Consider the following 26,374-nt stretch of genomic DNA (forward strand, 5'->3'; position numbering starts at 1 on the left):
TTAGAAGGAGCAGTAGGAGAGGCCTGCATGCTGACAATGACTGACAATAAAAGGAGTTTAGTTTGGTTTCTGATTCTCAGAGTCAGACAGCACAGTCGGAAGGCCACTCAGCCATCGTGCCTGTGCTGGCCTGTCATGTCCTGTTTTACAAACCCATGGCTGACCCCTTCATGAGGCCTATTTAGAACTTCGAAAAAACAGCAGCAATAGAACCAAACGATGTGAAGCTGGAAAAGCATAGCAGGTCAGACAGCACCTGAGGGGTAGGGAAGTCAATGTTTCAGCCCAAGACCCTTCATCAGGACTGGGGAAAGGGAGGGGAGCCCAGTAGTAAATAGATAGAAGCAGCTAGTGGGAAGGGTAGGTGGGTTGGTGGACGCAGGCTGGGGGTTATTGTGATTGGTCAGTGGGAAGGGTGGAGCAGATGGGTGAGTGGGAAAATGGACATCTGGGGAGGTTACATCCCAATGGCCTCAACATCAACTTCACCAGCTTCAGAGATGCTCCTCCCCCAGCTTTATCCCATATCCAGCCTTTCCCTGTCCTTCCCGCCTCCCTGACCTGACAGTCTATCTTCCCACTCACTATCTGCTCTACCCTTCCCACTGACCAATCACAATAACCCCAGCCTGCTTCCAGTATCCGACCTACCCCTCCTCCAGCCCTACACCCCCCCCCCCCCCACCCACCCACCCCCCGCCGTCTATTTACTTCTGAGCTCCCTTTCCCCTTCCCAACCCTGATGAAGGGTTTCAACTTGAAACATTGACTCTCCTGCTCCTCAGATGCTGTATGACTTGCTGTGCTTTTTCAACCTCACATCAGGATTCCAGCACCTGCACTCCTCACTGTCTCAGAGCAATAATGGATTGTTGGTTTGGTGAAGGGGATGAGGCAATCCAACTCTTTGTTTTATCTCCGATGCAGATTCACTTAGACATACCTTACATGATGCTCATTGCAAATACAGCAATAAGAAAGGATCCTTTTCAAATTTAGAAAATGATGTGTTGGCATCTTCATTCGGAAAAGGAATAAGTGTGCAGAGAGGTAATTTATAATTAATGAAACCTACAGAGCTATCTCAAGCAGGGCCCATCTGCATTTTATTTTCAAACCATTAGTCACATCTTATTAGTTGGAAATGGTTCTGTTACAAAGCCATCTGTCTCGCTGGCAACAAACTGGTAACAACTGGCAAGTTAAAAGATCTTCACAACACCTTGATATTTTGGCTGCAATGGGTTCACGCAGGATGCCAATCTCGGTGCCACACACCGTGTTACAGCTCAAACCTGAGGTGTCAGCATAACTGAAGAAGTAACGATTAACTCAACAAAGAAACTTGACTGGTGCAAGACTTAATGCATTCATTTCAAACTTGAGAATACAGGGTTTTCCCATGATGTGAGGCCAAGCACTCTGGGCCTACACTCTCTGGTAAATCAAGGATGTTTTTTTATTCATCCATGGGATGCACTTATCGCTGCTGGGTCAGCGTTTATCCTAAATTGCCCAGACGACAGTTAAAAGTCAATCATAAAAAGTCATAAACGTACACCACAGAAACAGACCCTTTGGTCCAACTTGTCCATGCTGACTAGGTATCCTAACCTAATCTAGTTCCATTTGCCAGCACTTGGTCCATATCCCTCTAAACCCTTCCTATTCATATACCCATCCAGGTACATTTTAAATGCAGTTATTGTGCCAGCCTCCACCACATCCTCTGGCAGCTCATTCCATACACATACCACCCTCTGTGTTTAAAAGTTGCCCCTTAGGTCTCTTTTATATCTTTCTCCTCTCACCCTAAACCTATGCCCTTTAGTTCATTGACTCCCCCAACCCAGGGAAAAGACCTTGTCTATTTATCCTATCCATGTCCCTTCATGATTTTATAAACCTCAGCCTTCCAATGCTCCAGGGAAAACAGCTCCAGCCTATTCAGCCTCTCCCTGTAGCTCAAACCCTCCAACCCTGCAATATCCTTGTAAATCTTTTCTGAACCCTTTCAAGTTTCACAACATCCTTCCTAAACCAGAGAGACCAGAATTGCACACAATATTCCAAAAGTGGCCGAACCAATGTCCTGTACAGCTGCAACATGACCTCCTTATTGTGGGTCTGGAGTCATGTGCAGGCCAGACCAGGTAATGATGGCTGATTGCTTTCCCTAAAGGTCACCATATGGAATTCTAATGACACAAGTGCAGAGAATGCTGGAGAAACTCAGAAGGTCCAGCAGCATCTGTGGAGAGAGAAACAGAGTTAGTGTTAGATCAACATGTCTCCTTTAGGACATTCAAAAGAAGAGTCACTGGAACCAAAACATTAACTCTGTTTCTCTCTCCACAGATGCTGAGCTTCTCCAGTATTCTCCACGTGTGTTTAAGATTTCCAAAATCTGCTTCAATTTGCTTTCATTCAAAAGTTTTTAATGATAATTGACAGTGGTTTATAATGCTCATGATTATATTCGCTTATTTTTTAATTCCAGGTTTTTACTGAATTCAAGTTTCACCATCTGCCACAGTGGAATTCGAACTTGTGTCCCCAGAGTATTACAAACCCAGTCGCATTACCACAACATCATGGTCAAGAGGCTATTAGCTGGGATGGCTGCTTTGTGAAGCAGAATGCTGCCAGCAACGTGGGTTCAGTTCCTGCACTGGCTGGGTTTACCATGAAGGACTCTCCTCAACCTCTGCACTCACCTGAGGCAGGGTTACCCTCAGATTAAACCCACAAACGGTCATCTCTCTCTCTAATGAGATAGCAGCAACTCTCAGTGTTGATGACTTTGCTGATTTGATTGATTATTGTCATGAGCACCTCAGAATAGTGGATTTTTCTTTGCGGGCAGCACAAAGATCACAGGGTGATTGAACAGAGCGAGGGATACAAAGTTACAGCTGCAAAGAAGGTTCACAAAAAGCAAGATCAATATTAGATTTGAAATTTGAGAGGCCCACTCAGCAACCTAATAACAGCGGGGAAGAAGCTGTCCTTGAATCTGTTGGTCCATGTGTTGAGGCGTCTGTATCTACTGACTCCAGCTTCCCACAAATGGGAGGTGATTTCATTGAAAATTACAAAGGGGTAGGTACTAAGAGGTGGTCTCCTCCAAACCGGAGAATCAAGAACATGGGGCACAGACTCAGGATGAAGGGTGATCATTTAGGACTGAGATGAGAAGGAAGTTCTTCACTCAGGAGTTTGGGAATAATTGGAAGCTTATCATAGAATAAATTCCCTGCAGTGTGGAAGCAGGTCATTTGGACCATCAAGTCCATATCGCCCCTCCAAGCAGAATCCCACCCCTTCCTATCCATAAGACAATAAGACATAGGAACAGAAATTAGGCCATTCAGCCCATTGAGTCTGCCCTGCCATTCAATCAAGGCTGATAAGTTTCTCTCCGTTTCCCTTGATTTCCTTGACAATCAAGAACCTGTCTATCTCAGTCTTAAATATACTCAATGACCTAGACTCCACAGCCTTCTGTGGCAGTGAATTCCATTGATTCCCCACTCTCTGGCTGAAGAGGTTTCTCCTTATCTCCGTTCAAAAAGGTCTTACTCTAAGGCCGTGTCCTTGAGTCCTAGTCTCTCCTACCAATGGGAACATCTTTCCAACATCTACTCTGTCCAGGCTGTTCAGTATTCTGTAAGTTTCAATAAGACCTCCCCTCATTCTTCTAAATGCTATCAAGTATAGACCCAGAGTCCTCAAACATTCCTCATATACTAAGTCTTTTATTCCTGAGATAATTCTCATGAACCTCCTCTGGACCCTCTCCAGGGCCAGTGCATCCTTCCTGAGATATGGGGTCCAAAACTGCACACAATGCTCCAAATGTGGTCTGACCAGAGCCTCAGAAGGACATCCCTGCTTTTATATTCAAGTCCTTCTAAAATATGTGCCATCTTTGCATTTGCCTTCCTGACTATTGACTCAACCTGCAAGTTTACCTTGAGAGAATCATGGACTAGAACTCCCAAGTCTCTTTGCACTTCAGACTTCTGAATTTTCTCCCCATTTAGAGAATAGTCCATGTCTCTATTCTTCCAACCAAAGTGCACAACCTCACACTTTCCCACGTTGTACTCCAGCTGCCATTTCGTTGCCCACTCTCCTAACCTGTCCAATTCCATTTTGCAGCCTCCCTGCCTATCCCGGTAACCCTGCATTCCCCATGGCTAATCACCTAGCCTGCACATCCCTGAACACCACAGGCAACTTAGCATTGCCATTCCACCCAGCGTGCACATCTTTGGACAGTGGGAGGAAACCCATGCAGACACGGGGACAATGTGCAAACTCCACACAGACAGTCACCCAAGACTGGAATTGGACCCAAGTCCCTGGGTGCTGTGAGATAGCAGTGATAACCACTGAGCCACCTTGCTGCATTACTGAATACAGCCAGTTGGGATAGATACATTCCTCGTCTCTCAGGGGGTTTGGACAGCAGACCGGAAGGTTGTGTTGAAGCTTCCTCTGTCATGATCACACTGAATGGTGGGCCAGGCACAAAGGGTTTGTTTATTTTCTAGGGTACATTGCTGGCTAGGCCAGCCTTGATTCCCCATCCCTAATTGCCTAGATGAAAGTTAGGAATCAACCATATCGCTGTGAGTCACACGTACACCAGACCAGGTAGGGATGGCAGTTTCCTTCTCTGAAGGACATTAGCTATCCAGAAGGTTTCCCTCCAAGGAATTGGCAAAAGTTTTGTGGTTTTCATTCGAACTTTAGTGAATTCAAATCGCATCATCTGCCATGGCAGGGTCCCCTGAACTCTGCCCTGGTCTCTGGGTTAATAATCCAGCTATAATACCACCAGGCCAAAATCTTCCCTTTGCATTAGTTCTCCAATAGGTCCCCAACCCTACCCCACCCAAATTCCCCCACCCCTGAACTCCCAGCCCTATCTTGCACCCTTCCCCTCAATTACAACATTCGAAAACATAATCCTCATACCAAGATTCAATGAATGGGAGATGTGGATTGGTCAGGAACTGGCGGAAGTGAAGCAGAATGCAGTTTCTCACAGTGATGCAATTTCAGGCTGGTCTTTGTCATTAATTTGCAGCAAGCCTCTAGCAGTCTAACACGAGTTGATAAATCCAGACATTTGATTTTCTCCTTATCTTTCTGAGGAGATTTGCAGTCCCTGAAGGGTTGGTACATTGTCTTTCTTACAATAAACTGCAGGTCTTAATGTTCCCTATTATGAATTCCCTTTTCATCTCACAGATATTAAGGTCACAACTTTCCCATAAAGTTAAGACATTTCACAGGGTGACAGTGAGTTACAGCTTCACTTCTACAAATGATAACTCATCACCTGAGGAGCATTCAACACACGACTGAATAAAGATGGTCTTTCATTTAAATGAAAAAATGACCGTCAGACGCCTACACTCAGTGCAATATTCAATTCATTCTTTGAACATTAATCTTCTATTAAATTCTTGGGCTACAATGAATGTCAGAGATGTACAGCACAGAAAGCTGGCCATTCAGATTCATGGTAGTGTTGATATTACACACGAGTAACTTCTAACATGTACTCTTCCCACCTTCATTCCTAATGCCCCCTGGTAGAGACACCATGCCTAACCATGCCCCAACCACTTTAACTGATCAAGGGGCTACACTCTGAAAGCTTGTGACTTCAAACAAACCTGTTGGGCTTAACCTGTGTCATGTGAATTCTGACCTCAACCATTTTGAGCAGCAATAAGTCCCACATTCTTGCTACTCTCGTGACTGAAGTCCCATCTTTTAGAAAAGAACAATCAAAAAGCTTAATGGCGGTAGGTAGCATTGAGATAATGTCACTGGATTGGTAATCAGGAATCCCACACTAATGCCCTGAGGGCATGGGTTTAAAACTCACCATAGCAGACAACAGAATTTGAATTCAATTGAAATCTAGAATTAAGAGTCTAATGATGACCATGAAAGGGGTGGAGGGGAAAGCCAGTGTGGTTCAATCATGTCCTTAAGGGAGCAAAATCTGCCATCCTTCCTTGGTCTGGCCTATATGTGACTCCAGGTAAAACCAATAACTGCAGATGCTGAAAACCAAATTCTGGATTAGTGGTGCTGGAAGAGCACAGCAGTTCAGGCAGCATCCAAGGAGCTTCGAAATCGACGTTTCTCCAGACCCACCTCCCACATCTATGTTGAACAACATTTGGAGGAAGCACTGAGGGTGGCAAGGGTGCAAACTATACTCTGGCTGGGGGATTTCAATGTCCACCACCAAGAGTGGCTTGGCAGCTGCATTACTGATTAAGCTGGTCAGGTCCTAGACTGATAGCAGGTAGTAAGGGAAAATCATACTTGACCTCATCCTTACCAATCTGCCAACTGCAGATGTATCTGTCCATGACAGTACTGGTAAGATTGGCCACCGCACAGTCCTTGTGGAAACAAAGTTCCACCTTCACATTGAGAATACCCTCCATCGTGTTGTGTGGCACTATCACAGTGCTAAATGTGACAGACTGCACACGGATCTAGCAATTCAAGACTGGGCATCTATGAGGCACTGTGGGCCATCAACAGCAGCAGAATTGTACTCCAGCACAGTCTGTAGCCTCGTGGCCCGGCATATCCCCCACTCAACCATTACCATCAAGCCAAGGGATCAGCCCTGGTTCAATGGAGAGTGCAGGAGGGCATGCCAGGAGTCGTACAAAGCATAGCTAAAAATTTATTGTTAACCTGGAGAAGCTACCAAATGGGACTATCTGCATGCCAAACAGAATAAGCAGCAAGTGATAACAGAGCTGAGCAATCCTACCACCAGCAGATCAGATCTAAGCTCTGCAGTGATGCCACATCCAGCCGTGAATGGTGGTGGGGAATTAAACAACTCACTGGAGGAGGAAGCTCCACAAATATCCCCATCCTCAATGATGGCAGAGATGAACACATCAGCACAAAAGATAAGGATGAAGCATTTGTGGCAATTTTCAGTCAGAAGTGCCAAGTTTTTTGATCTATCTCGCCCTCCTTCAGTGGTCCTCAGCATCACAGATACCAGGCTTCGGCCAATTCAATTCACTCCACGTGATATCAAGAAACGGCTGGAGTCACTGGATACTGCAAAGGCTACGGGCCCTGACAACATTCTGGCAACAGTACTGAGGACTTGTGCTCCAGAACTTGTTGCTTCCCTAGCCAAGCTGTTCCAGTACAGTTACAACACTAGCATCTGCCCTACAATGCCCAATTATGGTCTGTACAGAAAAAAGCAGGATAAATCCAGTCTGGCCAATTACCACTCCATCAGTTTCCTCTTGATCATCAGTAAAATGATGGAAGTCGTCATCAACAGTGCTATCAAGCATCATCTGCTTGGCAATAATCTGCTCAGTGACGCCCAGTTGGGGTTCCCCCAGGGCCACTCAGCTCCTGACCTCATTGCAGCCTTGGTTCAAACATGGATGAAAAAGTTAAATTCCAGAGGGAGGTGAGAGTGACAGCCCTTGACATGAAGGCTGCATTCAACCAGGTGTAGCATCAAGGAGCCCTGGCAAAACTGGACTCATTGGGTATCAGGGAGCAAACTCTCTGGTGGTTGGAGTCATACCTGGCACATAGGAAGATGGTTGTGGTTATTGTTGACAGTCAGTTATCTCAACTCCAGGACATCTCTGCAGGAGCTCCTCAGGGTAGTGTCCTCATCTGAACCATCTTCAGCTGCTTCTTCAATGACCTTCCCAGCATCATAAGGTCAGAAGTGGGAATATTTGACGATGAATGCACAATGTTCAGCACCATGCACAATTTCTCAGACACTAATGCCGTCCATATTCAAATTAAACAAGATTTGAACAATATCCAGACTTGGGCTGAAAAAATGGCAAGTAATAGATGCACCACACAAAAGCCAGGCAGTGACTATCTCCAATAAGAGACAGTCTAATCACTACCCCTTGGCATTCAATGGTGTTAGCATCAATGAATCCCCCACTATCACCATACTGGGAGTTACCACTGATCAGAAACTTAACTGGACTCATCACATAAACACAGCAACTACAAGAGCCAGTCAGAGGCTAGGAATACTGCAGCAATCAACTCACCTCCTGACTCCCCAAAGTCTATCCACCATCTACAACGCGCAAGTCAGCAGTGTGATGGAATACTCCCCAATTGTCTGGATGGGTGCAGCTCCAACAACATTCAAGAAGTTTGACACCATCCAGGACAAAGCAGCCCACATGATCGGCACCACATCCACAACCGGTGCTCAGTCGCAGCAGTGTGGACTATCTACAAGATGCACTGTAGAAATTCACCAGTGATCCTGAGACAGCATCTTCTAAACCCTTGACCACTTCCATCTAGAAGGACAAAGGCAGCAGATACATGGGAACACAACCCCCTGCAAGTTCCCTTCCTAGCCACTCACCGTCCTGAGTTGGAAAGATATCACTGTTCCTTCACTGTCACTGGGTCCAAACCCTGGAGCTCCCTCACTATAAGGTCATTCTGGATCTACCGCAGCACATGGACTGCAGTGGTTCAAGAAGACAGCTCACCACCACCTTCATAAAGGACGAGCTACAAATGCTGATCCAACCACTGATGTCTATGCCCCCCCAAGTGAATAAAGAAAATGGTATCTTTTAGTTACTAGTGGACATTGACAGTGAGCATGATCAAAATCCTTGTCCATCAATTTTAAAATTCTTAACTTCTCATTCACATTCCTCTTTGGTCTCCAACATTACATCAGATCTGGCCTCACACTTATCCTTCACTCCACCGCTTGAGTTAACTCCCTCTGATGAAGACTTATCGAGATTCTAAACGTTCGCTTGCTCTCTCTCCACGGATGCTGCCTGACCCACGGGGATCTCCAGGACTTTTTGTTTTCCGTCCAGATTCCAGCACCTGCAGTAATTTGCTCCTACACTGAGTTAACTCCATCCTCTTTGATTTTTGGCACTCTTGGAATCTTCCTTTCCGACTTCGATTTTGATAAATATTGTTTAAGACAAGGAAACTGCAGATGCTGGAATCCAAGGTAGACAAGCAGGAGGTTGGAAGAACACAGCTGGCCAGGCAGCATCAGGAGAATAGCAGCCAGACCACCCATATTCTTCATGGTCACCTGATTTGAAAGATGGGATCTCTGACAGTGCAGCACTCACTCAGGACTGCACGGTGCTGGGAGCGCTCGCCAAGAGGAACTCCTTGAGGCTCCAGAGAGGAGCCTGAATCCATTGAGGAGCCTGAATCCATTGAGGGCAATCCTGAGTTCCAGCTGACATCGAACCAGGATTGACGCTTGGAATAATCTTTTTTTGGAGACTGAAAGGAGAAAGCTTTATTCTGTGCAAGAGTTGGTCAGGTTATGGGATGGGGAAAAATACAAGCTGAGTGAGAAAATGAACATTAGTTGATACCCTGATCTACCTTTGTTTGATAGCCTTTGAAAGTATTCTGTACCTAGCCCCAGAAGGCACTTTATGGACAGGGATATTAATCAGATTTGGGGGCCCAGACTGAATTTTCCTTCCTAGCCCAGGGTACTACGGTTAAATTGTCTCAACCTAACTGCCTGATGGTGTCTATGATAGTAGCACAAGCTTTGTAACTGGGATCTTCTGGCACCAGTTCCAACATCTCTTCACCCAAACGAAACCATCAGAGAGTGCTCAAAGGACTTAATAAGCTGAGCAGCATGCCTACAAAATTTCACAGTGATTACAGCGTGTACACACAGGGGCTGCAGGAGCAGATGTGTAATGTTACACTGTAGAACTGCTGTTTGTTTAATCAATCTCGCTGAGCTTGTCCAAAGAGTATATTTTGCTCAAATTTCACGTTTAACAAGCCCCAGTAGCTATTATAAAAGGCTTCCATAAAACTCATTTGCTCTATCTTTAATAAACCTTTGGCATTTCATTCATAAAGAATGCAAAATGATAACTAATGGCAAAAAAAGGGCAACGCTTCAGCGGTTGGTTTCCCAGTGAAAGTTTGCATTCCTTTTAATATTGTTTTAACAAGGTGCTAAATATTTGCAGTTGCTGCAATGGCACTCATCTGGTTAATGAGTCATCAATATACCATGAATCCCACAGAGAGAACGGGCACCTCAATAGATTGTGAAGGAGAGGTGGCATTCTGAGTGGTGCCACATTCTCCTCCCTGTTCACATTTATATCTGCTCATTAGGGAAAATTTGGCAGCTAAAGGTGAATGGAATCTCCCCACCTCCCACCCCACCCCTCCCAGCCTTCTCCTCCCCCACTCTTGCAATTCCATTAGTTCACATGTTGGCATTCAGCATTTCCATAATTACAATGAGCTGAATGTTGCACCTGATCTTTACGTTTTGTAGTCAGAAAACACAAAGATAGTTTATTTTCTGAAAAGCAATCTATCTTCCATACCCCTTTTTAATCTCTCTCTCTCTCTTTCTCTCTCTCACACACACGCTCTCCATTACAATCTATCTTGTATAGACAAATGCCCACCTCAGATAAGTGCTGAGGAGCACTGTCATCTCTGATTCATGAAGATCGGGTGTACACACCCCAGAGACGTGCTCACATAATCAAAGCTGACACTTCCACAGCTGCCTTGGGAGAGCTGCAGTGCGGGAGTTGATATCTTTCAGATGGAACTTGAAATCAAACATCTCTTGGATTGATATAAAAGCAACAAAGTCAGTACATAAAGAAAAGTGAGAGGTGCTCCCTGGTCTATGCTTATCTGTCAACATCGGAACACAAATGATGTCTTTCCACATAATTGCACATTGCTGTTTTGGGGACTTTGCACAAGTTAGTTACTGTTTTTCCTGAATTACCACATTGGTTACACATCAAAAGGGACCTTAGTGGCTGTAAGGTATCTTGGGCTGCCTGAGGTTGTGAAAGGTGTAGTGATTGCAGTGAGGTCAGCCAGGTGGATCTCATAGAATGTGAGCTCCCTGATTGGGGGTGTTAACTTGGTCCAATCAGGGAGCCCTGGCTGACAGATACAAACAGGAGTGTCAGAGGTTCTGTTCACTCTGCGAACTGGCTCTGAGGGAGCTAGATCAGGGTCAATGACTCTCCCCGTGTAAATAAAGGGGGACTTGGTGACGAGACACCGACCTATGTGGAGTTATTTCAAAAGGCACCATCAAAATTGATTAAAACCTGTGTAATGCTCATCTACAGCTTCTGCTGTCAGTCCATCAGAGTTCCAGACATCTTGTACTATATGTTCCTCCCCTGAATCCACATTCACATTTTCCCAAACCTCCTCGTTCTATTGTCTACCGCAACTAATCCATTTCCAGAATCTCAAATGCTTAGCCTCTCAACTCCTCATCTTTGCATGTTTTTCCTTGTTTACTCATGAGATACACATATCTCACAAAATCTCCATTATCACTCATCTCTAAATACCTATAACAAAGGGCTTATGAGCTTCCTTCTTGAATCATTGCAATCCCATTGATGAAGATACTCCCTATGCAATGTTAGGAAGGAAAACAGAAAAAGCCAGGGTGAACAAAGAAAATCTCCCACTGGTTGGGGATTCTAGAACTAGGGGGATAGTCTGAGAATGAGGGCCAGACTGTTCAGGAGAGATGTTAGGAAGCACTTCAATACACTGGTAATGATTTGAAATTTTTGTTGATGTTAGATCAGTCATTAATTTTAAATCTAAGATTGATACATTTTTGCTAAGCAAAAATATTAAGAGACATGGACCAAAGGCAGCTGTATAGAGTTTGTTCACAGTTCAGCCATGATTTCACTAAATGGCAGAACAAGCTCAAGGGGCAGAATGGCCTCCTCCTGTTCCTATGTTCCTGTGGAGGGAGTCCACCAATTTTGACACAGTGACAATGAAGGAACAGCAACATATGTCAAGATGAAGATTGTTGTCATTTAGTAGAGTCTGTCAGGGATGCCTGAGACTAAATGGACCTCAGGAATGAGTAATGAAGGGTTACTCAGGATGAAGGGTTAATTGGCTAGGAACCAGATGCATAAATATGGGGAGCAAGGAACCAGTGGAGTCAGAGTTTGTGATGTGCAAATGAGCAATATTACTCCTTCTAGAACAATAAACGACTGGACTCTGTTAACAAACATTTTAACCTCTGCTATTTAATGATGTTTGACTCAGAAGAGAAACCAGAAAGGGTGGTGTTTCCATTTAAATGATGTATTTGTCCTTCTTAAGATCTCAAAAAACAAGAGCAAGAGGAGGCCATTCAAATCTTGCACCTGCTCGCCCAGTCAGTATGATCATGGCTGACCCTATTGTGGCTTTGATCCCCTTTCCCACCTGTCCTCTCACATCCCTAGACTCTCCTGTCAATCACCAATCTGTCTGATCAGTCTTGACGATATTCAATGACGATATTCAGTCTCCATAACTCTCAGTAGAAGAGAATTCCAAACATTTATGTCACAAAAGAGAAATATATATTCTGTGTCTCCATCCTAAAATGGAAGAACGCTTATTTTTAAACTTGGCCTGGTGTTTTAGATTTCCCTAAAAGCATCCTCCCCTGTCAGGCGCACTCAGAATCTTATCTGTTTTAGTAAGACCATTTCTCGTTTCCCTAAACTCCAATCTGCCTTTCCTTATAACACAGCCCCTTCATCCCAACAATCATCCCAATGAACCTCTAACAACATCCATTGAAATATATCCCTCCATAAGTAAGGAGACCAAACGTGTACATAGTACTCCAGGTGTCATCTGGCCATTGCCCTTGTACAATTGCAGAAGAAATTCACATTGGGGGCAGCATGGTGGCTCAGTGGTTAGCACCGCTGCCTCACAGCACCAGGGGAACTGGCTCAATTTCAGCTTTGGGTGACTGTCTGTGTGGAGTTTGCATGTTCTCCCTGTGTCTGCGTGGGTTTCCTCCGGGCGCTCCGATTTCCTCCCAGAGTCCAAGGTTATGCAAGTAGATCGACTAACCATGGAAAATGCAGGGTTACAGGCACAGGATAGGAGGGATGGGTCTGGGTAGGCAACTCTTCCGAAGGTTGATGTGGGCTTGATGAGTGGAATGGTCTGCTTCTATACCATAAGGATTCTATGACTCTGTACCCCATCCTCTTTGCAATCATTTGCATTCCTAGTTATTTGTTCTTAGTATGCTAGCATTTGTGATTCAGGTATAAGGACACACAGATACCTCTAAACCATAGCATTCTCAATGTCTCTCTGTTTAACTAATACTCTACTTTTCTATGCTTTCTGCTAACCATCCATTATCCAATACTATGTTCTGTTGAAGCTTTTGCCCAGTTACTGCACCTATCTCTGTCCCTTATTTGTCAACTTTGTGCCTTCCTGACAAGTTGCTTTCCCTACCTAGCTTTGCATCTTCAGCAAAATAGGCTACAACTCAATCTGCATCTGCACCCAAGTCATTAACATAGATTTTTTGACAATTAAGACCCCAGCATTAATCCCTGCAGCACTGAAAATTTCCTTACAATTCAGCAGTCTGTTTCCTCTCAGTCAATCTTCTATCCATGCTCATGTATCACCCCAACACCATGATACAATACCTTTGAGTGAGAGATTCCATTGAACGCCCTTAGAAATATAAACACACCACGTCCATGAGTTCCTCTTTATTCATGCTATTTGTTAAATCCTCAACAAACTAATAAATTTCCCTTTCTTCAAATCAAATTGACTCTGTCTGAATGTGTTACGATTTTTTAAATGCCCAGCTACTATTTCAATAATAAACAGTACTTCCCAGCAATGATGGATATTAGACTAACTGCTTTCTTGTGTTTTTATCTCCTTCCATTCCGAAACAAAGTTGCCATACCTGCAGTTTACAATCCGATAGGCCTGTTCCAGAATCGACAGGATTTAGGAAAATCATGACTAATTTATCCACTACCTCAACAGCTACTTCTATTTAGTTGCAGGGTGTATCAGGCACAAAGACTTCGAGTCACAGAGTCATAGAGATGTACAGCATGGAAACAGACCCTTCAGTCCAACCCATCCATGCTGACCAGATATCCCAACCAATCTAGTCCCACCTGCCAGTACCTGGCCCATATCCCTCCAAACCCTTTCTATTCAAAAAGCCACCTATAGACAATAGACAATAGACAATAGACAATAGACAATAGATGCAGGAGTAGGCCATTCTGCCCTTCGAGCCTGCACCGCCATTCAATATGATCATGGCTGATCATTCCTAATTAGTATCCTGTTCCAGCCTTATCTCCATACCCCTTGACTCCACTATCTTTAAGAGCTCTATCCAATTCTTTCTTAAAAGAATCCAGAGACTGGGCCTCCACTGCCCTCTGGGGCAGAGCATTCCACACAGCCACCACTCTCTGGGTGAAGTAGTTTCTCCTCATCTCTGTCCTAAATGGTCTACCCCGTATTTTTAAGTTGTGTCCTCTGGTTCGGCACTCCCCCATCAACGGAAATATGTTCCCTCCTGCCAGAGTGTCCAGTCCTTTCATAAGCCTATACGTTTCAATCAGATCCCCTCTCAGTCTTCTAAACTCAAGGGTATACAAGCCCAGTCGCTTCAGTCTTTCCGTGTAAGGCAATCCTGCCATTCCAGGAATTGACCTCGTGAACCTACGCTGCACTCCCTCAATAGCCAGAATGTCTTTCCTCAAATTTGGAGACCAGAACTGTACACAGTACTCCAGGTGTGGTCTCACCAGGGCCCTGTACAGCTGCAGAAGCACCTCTTTGCTTCTATACTCAATCCCTCTTGTTATGAAGGCCAGCATGCTATTAGCCTTCTTCACGACCTGCTGTACCTGCATGCTGGCCTTCATTGACTGGTGGACAAGAACACCCAGATCTCTCTGAACAGCCCCTTTACCTAATTTGATACCATTGAGGTAGTAATCTGCCTTCCTGTTCTTGCCACCAAAGTGGATAACCAGACATTTATCCACATTAAACTGCATCTGCCATGCATCTGCCCACTCACCTAACTTGTCCAGGTCACCCTGTAATCCCCTAACATCCTCATCACATTTCACCCTACCACCTAGCTTTGTGTCATCAGCAAATTTGCTAATGTTATTGCTGATACCATCTTCTATATCATTTACATATATTGTAAAAAGCGGCGGTCCCAGCACGGATCCCTGCGGTACCCCACTGGTCACTGCCTGCCATTTCGAAATGGAGCCGTTAATCACTACCCTTTGTTTCCTAGATGCCTTTTAAATGTTGCAATTTACCAGCCTCCATGATTTTCTCTGGCAGCTCATTCCATACACATACCACGCTCTGAGTGAAAAGTTGCCCCATAGGACTCTTTTATATCTTTCCCCTCTCACCCTAAACCTATGCCCTCTAGTTCTGCCCTCCCCGACCCCAGGGAAAAGACTCTGCCTATTTACCCTATCCATGCCCCTCGTAATTTTGTAAACCTCTATAAGGTCACCCCTCAGCCTCCGACAGTCCAGGGAAAACAGCCCCAGTCTGTTCAGCCTCTCCCTGTAGCTCAGGTCCTCCAACCCTGGCAACATCCTTGTAAATCTTTTCTGAACCCTTTCAAGTTTCACAACGTCTTTCCGATAGGAAGGAGACCAGAACTGCCCACAATATTCCAAAAGTGGCCTAATCAATGTCCTGTCCAGCCACAATATGACCTCCCAACTCTTGTACTCAATACTCTGACCAATAAAGGAAAGCATACCAAATGTCCTCTTCACTATCCTAACTTCCTGCGACTCTACTTTCAAGGAGCTATGAACCTGTGCTTTGAGGTCTCTTTGTTCAGCAACACACACGAGGACCTTACCATTAAGTGTCTAAGTCCTGCTAAGATTTGCTTTCACAAAATGCAACACCTCACATTCATCTAAATGAAACTCCATCTGCCACTTCTCAGCCCATTGGCCCATCTGATCAAGATCCCATTGTAATCTGAGGTAACCTTCTTCGCTGTCCACTACACCTCCAATTTTGGTGTCATCTGCAAACTTACTAACTATATGCTCACATCCAAATCATTTATATAAATGACGAAAAGTAGTGGACCAAGCACCAATCTTTGTGGCACTCCATTGGTCACAGGCCTCCAGTCTGAAAAACAACCCTCCACCACCACCCTCTGTCTTCTACCTTTGAGACAGTTCTGTATCCAAATGGCTAGCTCTCCCTGTATTCCATGAGATCTAACCTTGCTAATCAGTCTCCCATGGGGAACCTTGTCGAATACCTTACCTGTCAGCTTATAGTTAGAATCATTGCATCTCTAGAGTGCAGATAGAGGCCATTCTGCCCATTGAGTCTGCACTGACCCTCTGAAGAGCATACTGCCCAGACCCACCCCTTGACCGAATCCCCACAATATATCATAGAGTTATGAAGTCATACAACATCGAAAAAGGCTCTTTGGTCCAACTCATCCATGCTAAGTAGCCATCCCAATCTGATCTCGTCCCATGTCCCAGCATTTGGTGCATATCTCTCTAATCCCTTCCTATTCATTTACCCAGCCAGATGACTTTAAATATTATAATTGTACCAGCCTCTACCACTTTCTCTTGTTCCTTACACACAGCACCCTCTGAATGAAGAAGTTACCCCTCGGGTCCTTTTTAAATCTTTCCCTTCTCACCTGAAACCTATGCCCCCTAATTTTGGGCATACCCACCTGAGGAAAAATACCTTGTCTATTTACCCTATCCATGCCTTTCATGATTTTATAAACCTCTATAAGGTCACCTTATAAGAGAGGAGATCACAGCTGTGCTGAAGGAGGGCACTGTGGAGGATTCCAGCAGTGAGGCAATATGGGCAGAGCTCAGAAATAGGAAGGGTGTGGTAACAATGTCGGGGCTGTACTACAGGCCTCCCAATAGCGAACATGAGATAGAGGTACAAACATGTAACAGGTTATGGAAAGATGTTGGAGCATTAGGGTGATGGTGATAGGAGATTTTAATTTTCCTAACATTGACTGGGATTCACTTAGTGTTAGAGGTGTAGATGGAGCAGAATTTGGAAGGATCATACAGGAGGGTTTTCTAGAGCAGTTTGTAAATAGTCCAATTCAGGAAAGGGTCATAATGGACCTGATGTTGGGGAATGAGCCCGGCCAGGTGGTTGAGGTTTCAGGAGGGGATTACTTTAGGAATAGTGATTACAATTCTATAAGTTTTAGAATACTCATGGACAAAGACGAGAGTGGTCCTAAAGGAAGAGTACAAAACTGGGGGAAGGCCAACTGTACCAATATTCGGCAGGAGCTGGGGAATGTGGATTGGCAGCAGCTGTTTGAAGGTAAATCCACATTTGATATGTGGAAGGCTTTTAAAGAGAGTTGATTAGAGTTCAGGAGAGACATGTTCCTGTGAAAATGAGGGATAGAAATGGCAAGATTAGAGAACCATAGATGACAGGTGAAATTATGAGACTAGTTAGGAGGCAAAATGAAGCATACATAAGGTCTAGGTGACTGAATTGGAGATGCCGGTGTTGGACTGGGGTGAACAAAGTTAAAAATCACACAACACCAGGTTATAGTCCAACAGGTTTAATTGGAAGCACACTAGCTTTCAGAGCGCCGCTCCTTCATCAGGTGATAGTGGAGGACACAATTGTAAGAGACAGAATTTATAGCAAACATTGACAGTATGATGTAACAGTCCAGTGATAATATCACTAGACCATCACCTCTCCTTGCTGACTTTCTCTCATACCTCAACTTCTATCTTTTTCTGATCATTCTTAGCTGGTTTCTAAACTTTTCCCAACCTTCTGGTGTTCATAAGAAGAAAGGAGTCAGGAAGGTGAGATGCAAGGATGGGAAATAACCTTCAGAGGCCAGTCCTTTTGCCCGCCATGACTGTTCCCAGTTTGGATCAATAACAGGCCCACACCAGCCTGGAAAGCAGATTGAGGAAATAGCCATCCTTCTTATCCATGAGGGAGGCAGGTGACTGAGGAGGTGGTAAGTCAAAGCCTCTTAGTGGCCATTAATTAAGGGACTTAAATGTTAAAAAAAATCACCCATTTGAGGGGTGTGGTAATGCAGTGGTAGTCTCCCTACCTCTAAGCCAGGAGGCCCAGGTTTAAGCCCCACTTGCTCCAAAGATGTGTTATAAGACTTTGGTTCGACTACTTTTAATGTATTGTGTTCAATTCTGGTCACTGCATTACAGGAAGGATTTGGAGAGGGTGCAGAAGAGGTTTCCCAGGATGCTGCCTGGATTAGAGGGTATGACGTGGAAGGAGAGGCTGGAAAATCTCTGGTTGTTTTCTCTGGAGCGGCAGAGGCTGAGGGGAGACTTGATAGAAGTCTATAAAATTATGCATTGATAGGGTTGACGGTCAGAATCTATTTCCCAGAGTTGTAATGTCTAAAACTAGGGGACATGCATTTCAGGTGAGAGGGAGAAAGTTCAAAGGAGATGTGAGGGTCATGTTTTTTACACAGAGTCTGGCAGGGGTGGCGTTGGAGACAGATCTGATGGGGGGGGGAGGTTTAAGGGACGTTTAGATAAGCACATGGATAGACATGGACTGGAGCAATATGGACCAAGGGCAGGTAGAAGGGAATAGGTTAATTTGGTATTGTATTCAGCATAACATGATGGGCCGAAGGACCCCGTTCCTGTGCTGGACTGTTCCATATTCTATGTAATAACACGTCTGGACTGGCTGATCAGAAAAACATCTCGAAAGTCACCCATGGATTTTCTTGTCCGTACAGGATCGGGGAGAAGAGGGGAGTTTTTTCTCTGGGGCCAACTTATGTCATGATTTTCCCTACTCGCCAACTCAAGGGAGCTGAAGACTCCACCCTTGGGCTTATGAAAATGTCAATTTTACCTTTTTGCATTTGATGCCACAGTGTGTTGGTTGCTGCAATCTTCGCTCCTCTTTCTCCTGATGCCTGAAGTCAGTGTGAAATATTGTATTCCTGTGTGGTTTCACCGCTCACGGCGCACCGTTTGCTTTCCATTGTAACGCACAAGCCGGGTGTCCCTGTGACATCTATTTCTTCACGGCAAATTAAGGTGTCAGACACCAAAATAATTACATTCCTCTTTCATCGGTGATAAGATCATTTTAACTTATTCTTGCTCTGCAAACACTGAACCAATTGTGGCTTGATTGTGTTTGGAGGAGCAGGAAAAAGACTGAGGCTGTCGAAACAGGGAATGCGGCGTAGATTTATGTAAAAGTTCATAAATGCATTAGAAGCCAACGTCTTTCCTCTCATTCCCACCGTATCTGCCATCTCTTCTGATTTACATTATAATTGCCCTGCATCTATCACAGCTTGACAGCAAGTCTCATAAGGAACCTGAGAGCATTCAACGGACAACAGGCCTGAGGGTCATGAACAAAATGACATTAAATATCCAGGCCTGCATTGATAGGCAGATGGGCAAGGCTGAGGGATGAAAGTCCTGGAGAAAGATGGCCCAGAGAATTTCTCTTTGACTGACCTTGGCGAGGGTTTCTCACCGCTATTAATCACAATGTCTTGTTTGAATTGCTTGGCAGTCAATTTCTGTCACATCAATTTGTTGAAGGCATTTTTTTTTAAATCAAGTAATCGTGGAGACATAGATCTACAACTGCCTGCCTTTACATAGCACCTTTTCTGTCGTAAGACATCCCAAGGTGCTTCAAAAAAAAGAATAAAGAAAATTACAGCACAGGAACAGGCCCTTCGGCCCTCCAAGCCTGTACCGGTCCAGATCCTCTATCTAAACCTGCCGCCTATTTTCTAAGGCTCTGTATCTCTCTGCTTCCTGCCCATTCATGTATCTGTCAAGATACACCTTAAATAACACCATTATGCCAGCCTCTACCACCTCTGTTGGCAATGTGTTCCAGGCACTCACCACCATTCACAAGGGTATTATCAAGCACTGAAGAGATATCAGAAACAAACACAGAGAACGCTGGAATAACTCAGCCTGAAGAGGTATTAGGACATGCTTCTGGAAGGGTAGTCGTACACAGAGGCCTTCAGGAAGGTCTAAAGGAGCACCGAGAGGCAGAGAAGGGATTTCAGTGCTAGAAACCAAGCAGCTGAAGGTGCAGCCCCATCAAATGTACAGCAATGAAAATCCAAAATCTGTAAGAGGCCAGAATTGGTGCAGAGATCTTGAAGGCTGGTCAGAGAAGAGTAAGTTGTGAGGGGCTAAGCTTTACTGAGAATTACTATAGCACTCATGTCTGGGAGGGAGAATGAAACCAGAATGTCTCATAAGAACACAAAAACTCAGAGCAGGAGGAGGCCATTCAGCCTATCGAGCCTGCTCTGCCATTTAATACCATCATGGCTGTTCTCATCTCAGCCTCAACTCCACTTCGTGCCCTCTCTCTATGACCTTCAACCAGTTACTTATTAAAAATCCATCTATCTCCTTCTTAAATTTACTCAATCTCCTGGCATCCGCCACACTCTGTGGCGGTGAATTCTACCTAATACTGTGATCGCTTGTTCCAGAATGCCCACAGTGGGAAACATCCTCTCTGCGTCCAATTTGTCAACTCCTTTAGTATCTTGTACACTTCAATTAGATGTCCTCTCATTCTCGACTTAAACTGCTCAATCTCTCTTCATAAAACCAACGCTTCCTCTCCGAATCAATCGAGTGAACCTTCTCTGAACTGCCCCCAATGTAGCTACATCCCTCCTCAAGTAAGGGGACCAACCCAGTTTGCGATACTCCACGTACAGTATCACTAATGCATTGCACAGTTGCAGCAACACCTCCCTGCCTTTATACTCTATTTCTCCATGGGGAATGGGGTTTGGCTCTCTTGTGGATAGTAATAGAATGGAAATCCCCTATCCATCCCAAGGATCCACAAGTACCATGCATTCCATAGGGACAATGGTGGAGAGAAAATCATATCCAGGGCCAACCCCATGAGTGCATAAATCCATGAATATCAAATCCATTTCTAACAAGGACAAACCCTTGTAGAGTTTTTTTTTCTTTATTCTTATAAGGGATTTGGGCATCATTTGCAAGGCCAGTATTTGTTGCCCAATTGCCCAAGAACAGAATGGATTGCTGGGTCATTTCAGGGTTAGAGACAAACAAATTGCTGATGCTGGAATCCAAGGTTGACAAGCAGAAGCTTGGAAGAACTCAGTGAGACCGACAGCGTCAGGAGGTGGAGAAGTCAACATTTCAGGTGAGTCATTTCACAGGACAGTTAAAAGTCAACCTCATTGCTGTGAGTGTGGAGTCACATGTAGACCAGACCAGGTAAGGATGGCAGATTTCCTTCCCTAAAGGGACATTAATTTACTGGATTGGTTTGCTTTCCCAGCAGTCACCACTAGAATAACTTCATTTAATTCTAGAATCCTTACAGCATGGAAACAGTCCATTTGGCCCAACGCGTCCACACCGACCCTCTGAAGAATATCCCACCCAAACCCATCCCATCCCTGTAACCCTGCATTTCTCATAGCTAACCCACCTCACCTGTACATCTTTGGAATGTGGGAGGAAACCAGAGCACTCAGAGGAAATCAACACAGACACAGGGAGAATGTACAAACTCCACACAGACAGTAACCCAAGGGTGGAATCGAACCTGGGACCCTGGTGCTGTGAGGCAGCAGTGCTAAACACTGAGCTGACCCTTTGATTATATTATATTCAAGTGTCACCACCTGCCCTGCTACAAAACCCATGTCACTAGATCATTAGCCTGGTCTCTTGGTCATTAGTACAGTGACAGTATCCCTTCCTCTTAATAACTTACTATATGACAACAATCTTGGTTTCCGAAATCCTGCAAACTTCAGCAGAGTGAGGACAAGAGGTTCTGAGAATTTCAGGCTGTATGTTTGAGTCTAAAGTACACAGGACCATTTTTGCTCATGACACCAACTGGATGAAAGGCTTTGACCGACCATGCAGGACATTATAAAGACTAAAAAGAGGGTTAAAAAAAAGTAAGGCAACTTAAGACATGATGGCTCAGTGACACCAGGTTTGAACATTGATAGAGGAAGTATGTTTGTGAGTAGGTGAGCTCGGTATTAATTTTAACAAAATAAAAAAGCCATAAAATCCTCACCCTTCACATATCCCTTACCCACTCTTGCTGTCCCCATGCCCTGTCCATTCGACCTAATACCCTGCACCCATCAGCATAGCCCGACATTCACCCAGACCAAACTATATCCCACTCACCATTATATTGCCTACTGTTCCACTGCGAGATTATATCCTACATCCCCACCAGCCTTATGCCTGCTCCAGCACCTCCCCCACACCAAACCATGCTCCTTCCCACTCAGCCCTTATGACAGCTCATGTCCCCTCAACGCCAAACTACGGCATTTCCATGCTCATTCACCATACCCTGTAGAAAAGCAGAGAACACAACAGCAGCACTGTAATTTGTAAAACACAAAGATGGTAAGTGATAACTTTCCAATTTCTTAAAATGCCTCCTTTTCACTATAAAACTGTCAGTCATCAAGACTCTTTGAAGAATCAATGACTGAAACTAAAAGCACTTGAAACCTCTTAATCCTGTGAAAATTAAATTGTGAGATTGACAACAGAGATCAAAGAGACAGAGCTGGCAAATCAGGGGTTTCAACAGATTCACGGATGTCCCGATTCTCAGTCGAATTTTGCTGTCTCATTTCTCTGGGGCTGGATATTATATGCTCCATGGAGTAATTTCAGGGGTGGTATGGTGGCACAGTGGTTAGCACTGTTGCCTCACAGTGCCAGGCACCTAGGTTCAATTCTATCCTAGGGCGACTGTCTGTCTGGAGTGTGCACATTCTCCTTGTGTCTGGGTTGGTCTCCTCTGAGTGCTCCTGTTACCAAAGATGTGCAGGTTAGGGTGGATTCGCCATGCTAAATTGCCCCATAGTGTCCAGGGATCTGCAGACTAGGTAGATTAACCATGGGAAATGCAGGGTTATAGGGATAGGGTAGGGGGGCATGTGGGTCAGGGTGGGATACTGTTTGGAGGGTCAGTGCAGACTTGATGGGCTGAATGGCCTGCTTCCACACTGGAGGGATTCTATGATTCTTGGATTGTCTCAGGAGGGGCCACGTGTAAACGGGGTGGGAGCCCAAACCACCACCTTCCCCTGAACCTCTGAGCTCAGTGCACTGGCAGCATCTCTGCTGTTTCTAAATAAATAATTAAGGACTGACCCCAATATTGCACTGCCTATACCATAACATGCTTGGCATGGGTAGGTAGGAGGGAGAGAGTAGCCCACGCTTTTACCAGTTTGTAAAATTGCAGAATGAAGGTGCTTCTATCTTTGGAGGGCTCCTATCTTGCCCGGTTGCCCCAGACCAGCCGATAGTTTAAACCCGGGCAGACCTCCCTCTCCCCATCCTGCACCTCAAGGTGGCCTTGTCCTCACACCCACAAACCCCTTGACCCCATCCCCCCCACTCCCCCCCCCTTCCTCCCTGGTCTGGATCTGGGGCATTATCAGGCCTCAGCCTGGGGGCTTGCCTGCCGTCATGGTCTTGCCCACTATGGAGTTCTGGCTCTGCCATTAACAGCTGGAAGCTACAGAAGGTGGCATTTCCCCTCCTCTCACCACACGTTATGATGACAGTCTGACTCTGTATTAATGTGGCGCTGCACAATGCTTCATCGCCAGGACAGGCTCACTCTTGTCGGGTCACTTCACACAGCGGCAGGGGAGCAAGCTAACCAACTACTTCTCTAGCCCCTCCCAGATATTTCTGTCTCTGGTTTGAAACTAAATTGCACAGCAAGATCTCCCAGACCAATGGGAAATAGAAACTGATGGGAGGAGAAATCAATGGGCACTTTGCTATGAGTTAGTCTTCTGCTACTTGTTACAACCAGTTTTATGAAGTGAGCTGCTTGAGTTGCTCTTTCAAAGTGCTTGCACAGCTATGATGGGCTGAATGGCCTCCTCCATTGCTGTATGGATTAATGAATTTAAGCAATGCATGGGAGAACTATCAGGGACTTGGGAATATAGCTATGTACCAAGAATCATTGAATCCCTACATTATGGGAACAGACCCTTCAGCCCAACAAGTCCACAATGACCTTCTGTACATTAACCCACCTAGACCCATTCTCCAACCCCATACTGTATTTACACTGAATGCTCCTAACCTACACATCCCTGAATGTTCACCTAAAGTGCACATCTTTGGACAGTGGGAGGAAACTGGAGCACCTGGAGGAAGCCCTCGCAAACACGGGGAGAATGTGCAAACTCCACACAGACAGTCACCCGAGGCTGGAATTGAACTCAGGTCCCTGGCGCTGTGAGGCAGCAGTGCTAACCACTGAGCCATCGTACCACCCCAACACCCCAAGATCAGAGAGATTCCCAGAGGACAACATCAATCTGTGTAGTCTCAGTACCTAATCACTGAGAAGGTTCACCAGGATGATCCCCAGGAAAGAGGGCTGGTCTTGTGATCAAAGGCTGAACAGGTTTGGGACTCTACTCACTGGAGTTTAGAAGACTGAGAGGTGATCTCATTGAAATATATCGGATTGTTAAGGGGCTTGACAGGGTAAATGCTGAGAGTATGTGTCCCCTTGTGAGCGAATCTTGGACCTCAGAATAAAGGGATGGCAATTTAAAACTGAGATGAGGAGGAAATTCTTCTCTCATGGAGTTCAGAGTCTTTGGGATTCAGAGAGCTGTGAGTGCAGAGTCCTTGTGCATATTTAAGGCTGAGATAGAAAGATTCCTGATCGGTCAGGGAGTCAAGGATTCAGGGAAAAGGCATGAAAGTGGGTGTAAAGAATGTCAGATCAACCATGATCCTATCGAAGCAGGCTCAAGGGACCGAATGGCCTACTCCTGTTCCAATTTCTTAAGGCATTAATGTGGAAACAATAAGGAGCAATACCATTACTGTTTTCACATCCTGATAGGTTCTGGTAGACCATATGATTATAGTAAGACCACAAGATATCGGAGCGGTATTAAGCTATTCGGCCCCCATTGGATGGGCTTCACCATTCAATCATGGCTGATATGTTTCCCAACCCCATTCTCCTCCCTTCTCCCTGTAACCCTTGATCCCCTTACTAATCAAGAACCTGTCTTAAATACATTCAATGACTTCGCTTCCACAGTCCTCTGTAGCAATGAGTTCCACCCTTTGGCTGAAGAAATTCCTCCTCGTCTCAGTTCTAAAGAGTTGTCCCTTCACTCTGAGGCTGTGCCCTCGGATCCTAGTCTCTCCTGCGTGGAAACATTGTCTCCAAGTCCACGCCCCTCAGTATTCTGTAAGTTTCAGTCAGATCCCCCCCTCATCCTTTTAAACCCTATGGAGTACAGATCCAGAGACCTCAATCGCTCCTCGTATGACAAGCCCCATCCCCAGGATCATTCTTATAAACCTCCTCTGGACCCCCTCCAAGGTGCAGCCTTCCTTCGATATGGGACCAAAACTGCTCACAATATTCCAAATATAGTCTGACCATAGCCTTATACAGCCTTAGCAGTACATCTCTGTCTGGTATTCCATAAAGGAACGCTAGCATTGCATTTGCCTTCCTCACTGAATTTGCATGTTAACCTGAGGAGGATCCTGAACGAGAACCAACAAGTCTCTTTGTGCTTCAGATTTCTGAAGCCATTTCCCCATTTAGAAAATAGTTTACCCCCTTATTCCTCCAACCAAAGTGTAAAGCCTCACAATTTCCCACTTCATATTCCATCTGCGACTTCTTTCCCTGCGCTCTAAACCTGCCTTGTGATAGAATAAATCAGGAAACACAATGGCGGTAGCATCATTAGTCCAAGGTAACAGCATTAAGGTAACAGATGGAAACTAATAATTCTCTCCTACATGTTCGAATCAACCTGCTTGTATACATCATTCAACACCTCCATCACAGGCGGAACTTGAACCCAGACCTTCTGACCCCACACACTCACGACCACAGTACCACAAGAGCCCTAAGTAATTCTCTTCTATACTCTTCTCCACAGCCTAGACATCCTCCCTAATGTCAGGACAGGGAAGGAGTTCTGAAGAAGGATCACTCAACCGAAAATGTTAACTCTGATTTCTCTCCATAGATGCTGCCAGACCTGCTGAGCTTTTCCAGCAACTTCTGTTTCTGTTTCTGATTGCCAGTATTCACAGTTCTCTCGTTTTTTTTTGTTTTCCCTAACTTGTTGTGATTAGCACTGGATGCGATATTGCAGCTGAACGAAAACACCACAGTGCATCGTAGTGAGTCTGACTGCTTTTCCAAACCATGCCCATCACAAAGATTCACATTGTAACAATGCAGAATAAGGCCATTCAGCCCATTCTGCCAGCATTGGTTCTATCCCCCAGTGCCAATCTCCTGCCTTTTCCCCATATCCCTACACACAATT

The 26,374-nt window shown here is 45.0% G+C and overlaps 1 protein-coding gene across 1 annotated transcript in view; it reads right to left on the minus strand.

Annotated features, from left to right (window-relative positions):
• The window catches only part of ncanb (neurocan b), a 269,869-nt gene that overhangs the window by 51,805 nt on the left and 191,690 nt on the right, over positions 1 to 26,374 (minus strand). The gene's annotated exons all lie outside the window — the stretch shown is intronic.

This window comes from Chiloscyllium punctatum, chromosome 24 (genome assembly GCF_047496795.1).
Source record: "Chiloscyllium punctatum isolate Juve2018m chromosome 24, sChiPun1.3, whole genome shotgun sequence".
NCBI lineage: Eukaryota > Metazoa > Chordata > Chondrichthyes > Orectolobiformes > Hemiscylliidae > Chiloscyllium > Chiloscyllium punctatum.